Source organism: Pseudochaenichthys georgianus, unplaced genomic scaffold (assembly GCF_902827115.2).
Source record: "Pseudochaenichthys georgianus unplaced genomic scaffold, fPseGeo1.2 scaffold_721_arrow_ctg1, whole genome shotgun sequence".
NCBI lineage: Eukaryota > Metazoa > Chordata > Actinopteri > Perciformes > Channichthyidae > Pseudochaenichthys > Pseudochaenichthys georgianus.
Window position 1 is genome coordinate 38,001 of NW_027263274.1, and position 9,203 is coordinate 47,203.

The following is a 9,203-nucleotide window of genomic DNA, read 5'->3' on the forward strand; positions in this document are numbered from 1 at the left end:
CTGCTGATGTCCAGGTGTATATCAGTATGTAGTGTTTCTACTTTAAAGAGTCCTCTCCTGCTGATGTTCAGGTGTATATCAGTATGTAGTGTCTCCACTTTAAAGAGTCCTCTCCTGCTGATGTTCAGGTGTATATCAGTATGTAGTGTCTCTACTTTAAAGAGTCCTCTCCTGCTGATGTTCAGGTGTATATCAGTATGTAGTGTTTCTACTTTAAAGAGTCCTCTCCTGCTGATGTTCAGGTGTATATCAGTATGTAGTGTCTCTACTTTAAAGAGTCCTCTCCTGCTGATGTCCAGGTGTATATCAGTATGTAGTGTTTCTACTTAAAGAGTCCTCTCCTGCTGATGTTCAGGTGTATATCAGTATGTAGTGTCTCTACTTTAAAGAGTCCTCTCCTGCTGGTGTTCAGGTGTATATCAGTATGTAGTGTCTCTACTTTAAAGAGTCCTCTCCTGCTGATGTTCAGGTGTATCAGTATGTAGTGTTTCTACTTTAAAGAGTCCTCTCCTGATGTTCAGGGTGTATATCAGTATGTAGTGTCTCTACTTTAAAGAGTCCTCCTGCTGTGTTCAGGTCGGTGTATATCAGTATGTAGTGTCTCACTTTAAAGAGTCCTCTCCTGCTGTGTGTTCAGGTGTATATCAGTATGTAGTGTCTCTACTTTAAAGAGTCCTCTCCTGCTGATGTTCAGGTGTATATCAGTATGTAGTGTTTCTACTCAGTATGTAGTGTCTCTACTTTAAAGAGTCCTCTCCTGCTGGTGTTCAGGTGTATATCAGTATGTAGTGTCTCTACCAGTATGTAGTGTCTCTACTTTAAAGAGTCCTCTCCTGCTGATGTCCAGGTGTATATCAGTATGTAGTGTTTCTACTTTAAAGAGTCCTCTCCTGCTGATGTTCAGGTGTATATCAGTATGTAGTGTTTCTACTTTAAAGAGTCCTCTCCTGCTGATGTTCAGGTGTATATCAGTATGTAGTGTTTCTACTTTAAAGAGTCCTCTCCTGCTGATGTTCAGGGTATATCAGTATGTAGTGTCTCTACTTTAAAGAGTCCTCTCCTGCTGATGTTCAGGTGTATATCAGTATGTAGTGTTCTACTTTAAAGAGTCCTCTCCTGCTGATGTTCAGGTGTATATCAGTATGTAGTGTCTCTACTTTAAAGAGTCCTCTCCTGCGGTGTTCAGGTGTATATCAGTATGTAGTGTCTCTACTTTAAAGAGTCCTCTCCTGCTGGTGTTCAGGTGTAATCAGTATGTAGTGTCTCTACTTTAAAGAGTCCTCTCCTGCTGATGTCCAGGTGTATATCAGTATGTAGTGTCTCTACTTTAAAGAGTCCTCTCCTGCTGATGTTCAGGTGTATCAGTATGTAGTGTTTCTACTTTAAAGAGTCCTCTCCTGCTGATGTTCAGGTGTATATCAGTATGTAATGTCTCTTACTTTAAAGAGTTCTCCTGCTGTGTTCAGGTGTATATCAGTATGTAGTGTCTCTACTTTAAAGAGTCCTCTCCTGCTGATGTTCAGGTGTATATCAGTATGTAGTGTCTCTACTTTAAAGAGTCCTCTCCTGCTGTGTTCAGGTGTATATCAGTATGTAGTGCTCTACTTTAAAGAGTCCTCTCCTGCTGGTGTTCAGGTGTATATCAGTATGTAGTGTCTCTACTTTAAAGAGTCCTCTCCTGCTGATGTTCAGGGTATATCAGTATGTAGTGTTTCTACTTTAAAGAGTCCTCTCCTGCTGATGTTCAGGTGTATATCAGTATGTAGTGTCTCTACTTTAAAGAGTCCTCTCCTGCTGATGTTCAGGTGTATATCAGTATGTAGTGTCTACTTTAAAGAGTCCTCTCCTGCTGATGGTCAGGTGTATATCAGTATGTAGTTCTCTACTTTAAAGAGTCCTCTCCTGCTGGTGTTCAGGTGTATATCAGTATGTAGTGTCTCTACTTTAAAGAGTCCTCTCCTGCTGATGTCCAGGTGTATTCAGTATGTAGTGTCTCTACTTTAAAGAGTCCTCTCCTGCTGATGGTCAGGTGTATATCAGTATGTAATGTCTCTACTTTAAAGAGTCCTCTTGCTGGTGTTCAGGTGTATATCAGTATGTAGTGTCTCTACTTTAAAGAGTCCTCTCCTGCTGATGTTCAGGTGTATATCAGTATGTAGTGTCTCTACTTTAAAGAGTCCTCTCCTGCTGGTGTTCAGGTGTATATCAGTATGTAGTGTCTCTACTTTAAAGAGTCCTCTCCTGCTGGTTCAGGTGTATATCAGTATGTAGTGTCTCTACTTTAAAGAGTCCTCTCCTGCTGATGTTCAGGTGTATATCAGTATGTAGTGTTCTACTTTAAAGAGTCTCTCCTGCTGATGTTCAGGTGTATATCAGTATGTAGTGTCTCTACTTTAAAGAGTCCTCTCCTGCTGGTGTTCAGGTGTATATCAGTATGTAGTGTCTCTACTTTAAAGAGTCCTCTCTGCTGATGGTCAGGTGTATATCAGTATGTAGTGTCTCTACTTTAAAGAGTCCTCTCCTGCTGATGTCCAGGTGTATATCAGTATGTAGTGTTCTACTTTAAAGAGTCCTCTCCTGCTGATGTTCAGGTGTATATCAGTATGTAGTGTTTCTACTTTAAAGAGTCTCTCCTGCTGATGTTCAGGTGTATTCTATCAGTATGTAGTGTTTCTACTTTAAAGAGTCCTCTCCTGCTGATGTTCAGGTGTATATCAGTATGCAGTGTCTCTACTTTAAAGAGTCCTCTCCTGCTGATGTTCAGGTGTATATCAGTAGTGCCTCTACTTTAAAGAGTCCTCTCCTGCTGATGTTCAGGTGTATATCAGTATGTAGTGTCTGTACTTTAAAGAGTCCTCTCCTGCTGATGTTCAGGTGTATATCAGTATGTAGTGTCTCTACTTTAAAGAGTCCTCTCCTGCTGATGTTCAGGTGTATATCAGTATGTAGTGTCTCTACTTTAAAGAGTCCCTCTTGATGTTCAGGTGTATATCAGTATGTAGTGTCTCTACTTTAAAGAGTCCTCTCCTGCTGATGTTCAGGTGTATATCAGTATGTAGTCTCTACTTTAAAGAGTCCTCTCCTGCTGGTGTTCAGGTGTATATCAGTATGTAGTGTCTCTACTTTAAAGAGTCCTCTCCTGCTGATGGTCAGGTGTATATCAGTATGTAGTGTCTCTACTTTAAAGAGTCCTCTCCTGCTGATGTTCAGGTGTATATCAGTATGCAGTGTCTCTACTTTAAAGAGTCCTCTCCTGCTGATGTTCAGGTGTATACCAGTATGTAGTGTCTCTACTTTAAAGAGTCCTTGCTGCTGATGTTCAGGTGTATATCAGTATGTAGTGTCTCTACTTTAAAGAGTCCTCTCCTGCTGATATTCAGGTGTATATCAGTATGTAGTGTCTCTACTTTAAAGAGTCCTCTCCTGCTGATGTTCAGGTGTATATCAGTATGTGAGTCTCTACTTTAAAGAGTCCTCTCCTGCTGATGTTCAGGTGTATATCAGTATGTAGTGTCTCTACTTTAAAGAGTCCTCTCCTGCTGATGTTCAGGTGTATATCAGTATGTAGTGTCTCTACTTTAAAGAGTCCTCTCCTGCTGATGTTCAGGTGTATATCAGTATGTAGTGCTCTACTTTAAAGACTGTGTTGAAGGGGGGGGGGGGGGGGGGTCAGTGCCCAGGGTCGGCCCCTTCTTTCCATGGGAGCCTGCCTGCAGACCTCCACTCTCAGGACACCTCCACTGTCAGTACAGGAAGTGACGATTCTGACGCGTTTTTTTCCCGCCCACCGAAGGACTCGTTTGATGGAAGTTTTCAAATCACAATGGAGACTCATCACGGAGGTGATGAGTCCGACCACCGTGCACTTTGGGTCGGCCTTGGTCAAGCCCTTTTGACCCCCCCAGCCTGGTTCTCGTAAAAGTTTTTCTCTCAAATGACACCATGGAGGTATGTAACGGGAGTTGACAGGGGATTCTGCCCGCCTCATGAGTGCCTATTTCCGGACACTTTTTTTCACTTTTCCCCGGTTTTATTATTTTTTAGGTTATTTCACCCGGTTTCTACCGGGGACATTGTCCGGGTGTCCACGGGTGTCCCCCCACGGCCTGTGTCCAGCCCCCCCCCCCACACTCATCCATATATTAACGGATTTTGACAATTGTTGTTGCATTTTTCTCCTCTCACTGATCGAATGGCAAAACGCGACCCACTGTCGGAGGGCCTCCGCGCCGGCCGATCTGAAGCGTGACCAAGACGCACCGTCCAGGGGTCCCACGGGTCCCGCAGCGGGGTGGAGGTTCCCAGCTGGAACCTCTCCACCTCCGCCGCGGTGCACCCGGCAAACACGGTTGTTTCTCGAACCTCCCACTGTTGTCTAGCGGGTGTAACTAAAATACAAGATGTCGTATTTATATATATAAATAAATAAATATCTATATAGATATATATATAGATAATAAGTGTCAGTGCTATTTTATGTTGTATTAGCGTGCATTTCCTGTTCGGAAAGTGGTGCTGTCCTGAGAGTAAACAATACAAGGTGTCCCTATTTGTATATATATCTATATATACACTTTATGTATATAATAAGTGTCAGTACGATTTTATTTTGTATTTGCGTGCATTTCCTGTTCTGAAAGTGGCGCTGCGGCTGTACTGATAGTAACTACAAGGTGTCCGTATATATATATATATATATATATATATACACATATATACATATGTATATATTAAGTGTCACGAACCGATTTTATTTTGTATTTGCGTGCATTTCCTGTTTGGAAAGTGGCACTGTCCTGATAGTGGTGATTTTATTTTGGAATTCTTAGCGTGCACTTCCTGTACTGACAGTGGAGGTGTCCTGAGAGTGGAGGTCTGCACCGGAACTGTCCTGAGAGTGGAGGTCTGCAGGCAGACCCCTCTCCTTCTTTCAGCCTCCAGATGCTGCTGAGGGCCCCTCTGAACATCCATCCAATCAGAGAGACTGTCAGAGACTCTTACTTTGAAAGGTATTCTTATTTTAAAGGTATATTTTGGTATTTATTTTGAAGGTATCTCTGAGGCGCTGCACCTGAGCGTGGACCAGAGGAGGCCATGTCGTGCAGCAGGTCTCACGCTGCCTCCGCCGAGCCGTGCAGGAATGCCAAAGCTTTCACAGTGAACCCTGAAGGAGACCGCAGCGCTCTGGAGACCAAGTATGCAGCAGTTGTTGTTTTGAGTGGTGGAAGTGATCCTGATGCGAGCGAGCAGCGGGCGGAGGCTGAGACAACAGAGAGGGACGGATGGAGGACAGAGAGTCTGAGCCACACTTTCATAGTGGCCACACGGCGGTACTACAACTTCAGTGGGCCCAGAGATACCGTTTCCCTTTCGACTTCCATTCGTCACAAGCAGAGATCCCCAAAGGGTCTTGAGGTAAGTGTAGAGTAGGGTCTCCAGCACACAGCGACCGCTGGATGCTAGCCTACACACACACACACACACACCACACACACACCACACACACACACACACACACACACACACACACACACACACACACACACAAACACACACCCACACCACAACCAACACCACACACACACACCACACAACACACACACACCACACACACACACACACACACACACACACACACACACACACACACACCACACCACACCACCATGTATACATCACTTCAGGGGACATTACATTGACTTACATGCATTTCCTGGAGACTTACCCTAACCAAGTCTTCACCCTAAAATTAATGATCCCCCTCAGGGACCTCCAATGTGTCCCCATAAGGGAGGCGAGTCCCCACACGTGACTGTGTAAACAGATGTAGGTCCCCAAAGGATAGTAATAATTCCTATTATACACACATGCATTTCCAAACATCTGGACTACCTATGTTGCAAATGTATTATCTTTTCAATTTACACACGGCATCTATTGCAGTCTGTCCGTCCTGGGAGAGGGATCCCTCCTCTGCTGCTCTCCCTGAGGTTTCTCCATGTTCCCTTAAACTGTGGGGTTTCTCTGGAAGTGTTTCCTTGTACGATGTGAGGGTCTGAGGACAGAGGGTCTAAGGACAGAGGGTCTGAGGACAGAGGGTCTAAGGACAGAGGGTCTAAGGACAGAGGGTCTGAGGACAGAGGGTCTGAGGACAGAGGGTCTGAGGACAGAGGGTCTGAGGACAGAGGGTCTGAGGACAGAGGGTCTAAGGACAGAGGGTCTGAGGACAGAGGGTCTGAGGACAAGGGGTGTATTGTCATACTCATATTCTGTACACACTGTGAAGACCACTGAGACAAGGGTAACATTTGTGATATGGGCTCTAAATAAACATTGATTGATAAGACTAGTCCACACACACACACAGATTTTCTCTGATGCACATCCTCTGCAGGTCAAACATCCGTCACACACTTCCTGTCATAGTACACAACACACACACACACACACACACACACACACACACACACACACACACACACACACACACACACACACACACACCAACCCACACACACACACACACACACACACACACACACACACACACACACACACAACACACTCCTTCCTGTCACACAGAGGCTGGTTGCACTTTATTTCCATAAAAGTGCATTTACAGGAAACTGAAGCATCTGTTGTTGTGCGATTTGAAACACCAAACACTTAAACCCCAGGACAGGAAGTGGTCTCCTACAGAGGACACAGAGACACTGAGGAACCATGAGGCCAGAGCCAAAGGCAGCGTAGAGAGGCTCAGGAATGTGGCTGAAGGTGTGGAGGTGGGTCAGGTGTCTCTAGAGGGACTCTGTAGAAGGAGAGAGAGCCAGATACACTGCTACTCTACCAGAGGAGGAGGAGGAGGAGGAGGAGGAGGAGGAGGAGGAGGAGGAGGAACCACCTTCATCAGAGCAGTCCAGACTCCAGGACTGATCAGACTGATAGTGGTGTGGTTAGGGGTGTGGTTGGGGGTGTGGTTAGGGGGGTGGTTGGGGTGTGGTTGGGGGTGTGGTTGGGGTGTGGTTAGGGGTGTGGTTAGGGGTGTGGTTGGGGGGTGGTTGGGGGTGTGGTTAGTGGTGTGGTTGGGGGTGTGGTTAGGGGTGTGTGTGGTTAGTGGGTGTTAGGGGTGTGGTTGGGGTGTGGTTGGGGGTGTGGTTTGGGGGTGGTTTGGGGTGTGGTTGGGGTGTGGTTAGGGGGTGTGTGTGGTTAGTGGTGTGGTTGGGGGTGTGTTGGGGTGTGGTTGGGGGTGTGTTGGGGGTGGTTAGGGTGGGTTAGGGTGTGTGGTTGGGGGTGTGGTTGGGGGTGTGGTTGGGGGTGTGGGTTGTGGGTTGGGGTGTGGTTCGGGGTGTGGTTAGGGTGTGGTTAGTGGGTGGGTGGGGGTGTGGTTGGGGGTGGGGGTGTGGTTAGGGGGTGGTTGGGGTGTGGTTAGGGGTGTGGTTAGTGGGTGGTTTGTGGTTGGGGTGGTTGGGTGGTGTGTGTTGGGGTGTGGTTGGGGTGTGGTTGGGGGTGTGGTTGGGGTGTGGTTAGGGGTGTGGTTAGTGGTGTGGTTGGGGGTGTGGTTAGGGGTGTGGTTAGGGGTGTGGTTGGGGGTGTGGTTGGGGTGTGGTTGGGGGTGTGGTTGGGGTGTGGTTGGGGCACCGGCTGCTGGAGTGATGGGAGTGGCTCGGCCGGAGACCAGACAGCTGACCAGAATCAGGTAATCAGTCAATAACAGCATGTTGGTAACCTGGTTCTGGTCTCTCTTGCAGTAGAGGCTGATCCTGAGAGGAGGGTCCTGAGGGGGATCCTGAGAGGAGGATCCTGAGAGGAGGGTCTTGAGGAGGGGTCCTGAGAGGATCTTGAGAGGAGGGTCCTGAGAGGAGGGTCCTGAGAGGAGGATCCTGAGAGGAGGATCCTGAGAGGAGGGTCTTGAGAGGAGGGTCCTGAGAGGAGGATCCTGAGAGGAGGGTCCTGAGAGGAGGGTCTTGAGAGGAGGGTCTTGAGAGGAGGATCCTGAGAGGAGGGTCCTGAGAGGAGGATCCTGAGAGGAGGATCCTGAGAGGAGGGTCCTGAGAGGAGGGTCTGAGAGGAGGGTCTGCTCACTGTGTTTGAGTCCAGGGTGAGTTCACAGGAATCTGACGAGACACAGACAGCAGTTTATCATCAGACCCACCTGAAGGCTTTACTCTCTGTTAGTGGTCTTTCCATAAAGCTTCAGATCAGTCATGTTCTAATGAATGAATACCACCTCCATCCTCTGTGTCTCCAGAGAGAAGCTGATCCACACTCACACTTCCTCAGGATCCCGGACCGTACTTGCCAACCCTCCCGGTTTCATTGGTGAGGAAAAAGGGTTCATTAAGAGGGAAAAGGAAATATCGAAGAGTAGGGCAAAAGACAAAGGGTCATGGCGGGAAGAGCAGTGATACGAAGGGTCCTTCCAGAGGGCGACCTGCGACTCAGCGTCAGAAGTGATGGAGTTCTCGAGAAGGCCTGATAGTGGGTCCCAGGTAGCACGGAAGCATTTCAGAGATACTTTCAATGAGAATCTTCTGAAGGCTTTGCAACACATCACGTATCCACTGGTATGTGTTGGTGGGGAAGCTCGTATCCATCTGGAGAGAAGAGAGCGTCTGGCTAACAGAGTGGTGAAGGCCGAACAGTGCAGTCAGGATTAGGGTCTGTCTTTGTGTTGAAGGCCCGCTCAAGGGTTCCAAACATGTCAGACCACAACGTGTCCAGCCTCGGGCGAGTCCAGAACATGTGCAGAGGGTCAGCTGCATCCGTTACAGGCATCACTCCGATCCGGGAACGTTGAGCCAGCTTAGCAAAGTGAGCTCTGTGGAGCACCCTGCACTGGAGTAGCCATGTCGAGCACAGAGAGGAGATCCATTGATCCTCGAAATGTCGCTCCCAGAGCTCCTTAAGAGGCAGGGTCCGGACTCCGGGACCCAATCTGACCACAGATCTGTGGTCAGAAATAGAACGTGCCTTTTCACAACAAGTCAGTATCCCTCCGCGTCTGAGAAAAACGGTATACCGTTGGGCCGAAAAGCAAAGGCTTTCTACCACCATCCGGTGAAGCCTGGGGATGCGGTGTGGGATAGCATGGAGCCCTTGGGGGTGAACAGCCTGGGGATGCGGTGTGGTATAGCATGGAGCCCTTGGGGGTGAAACAGCCTGGGGATGCGGTGTGTGGTATAGCATGGAGCCCTTGGGGGGTG

At 47.7% G+C, this 9,203-nt stretch overlaps 1 protein-coding gene across 2 annotated transcripts in view; it reads left to right on the forward strand.

Moving 5' to 3' along the window:
- LOC117444068 (interferon-induced protein 44-like) overlaps nucleotides 1-9,203 on the forward strand; it is a 43,680-nt gene that overhangs the window by 1,604 nt on the left and 32,873 nt on the right. For both annotated transcript variants that reach the window (XM_034079785.2, XM_034079783.1), the window contains exon 2: nucleotides 5,052-5,415. The gene's annotated coding sequence lies outside the window, so the exon portion shown is untranslated. The remainder of the gene's footprint in view (nucleotides 1-5,051; nucleotides 5,416-9,203) is intronic.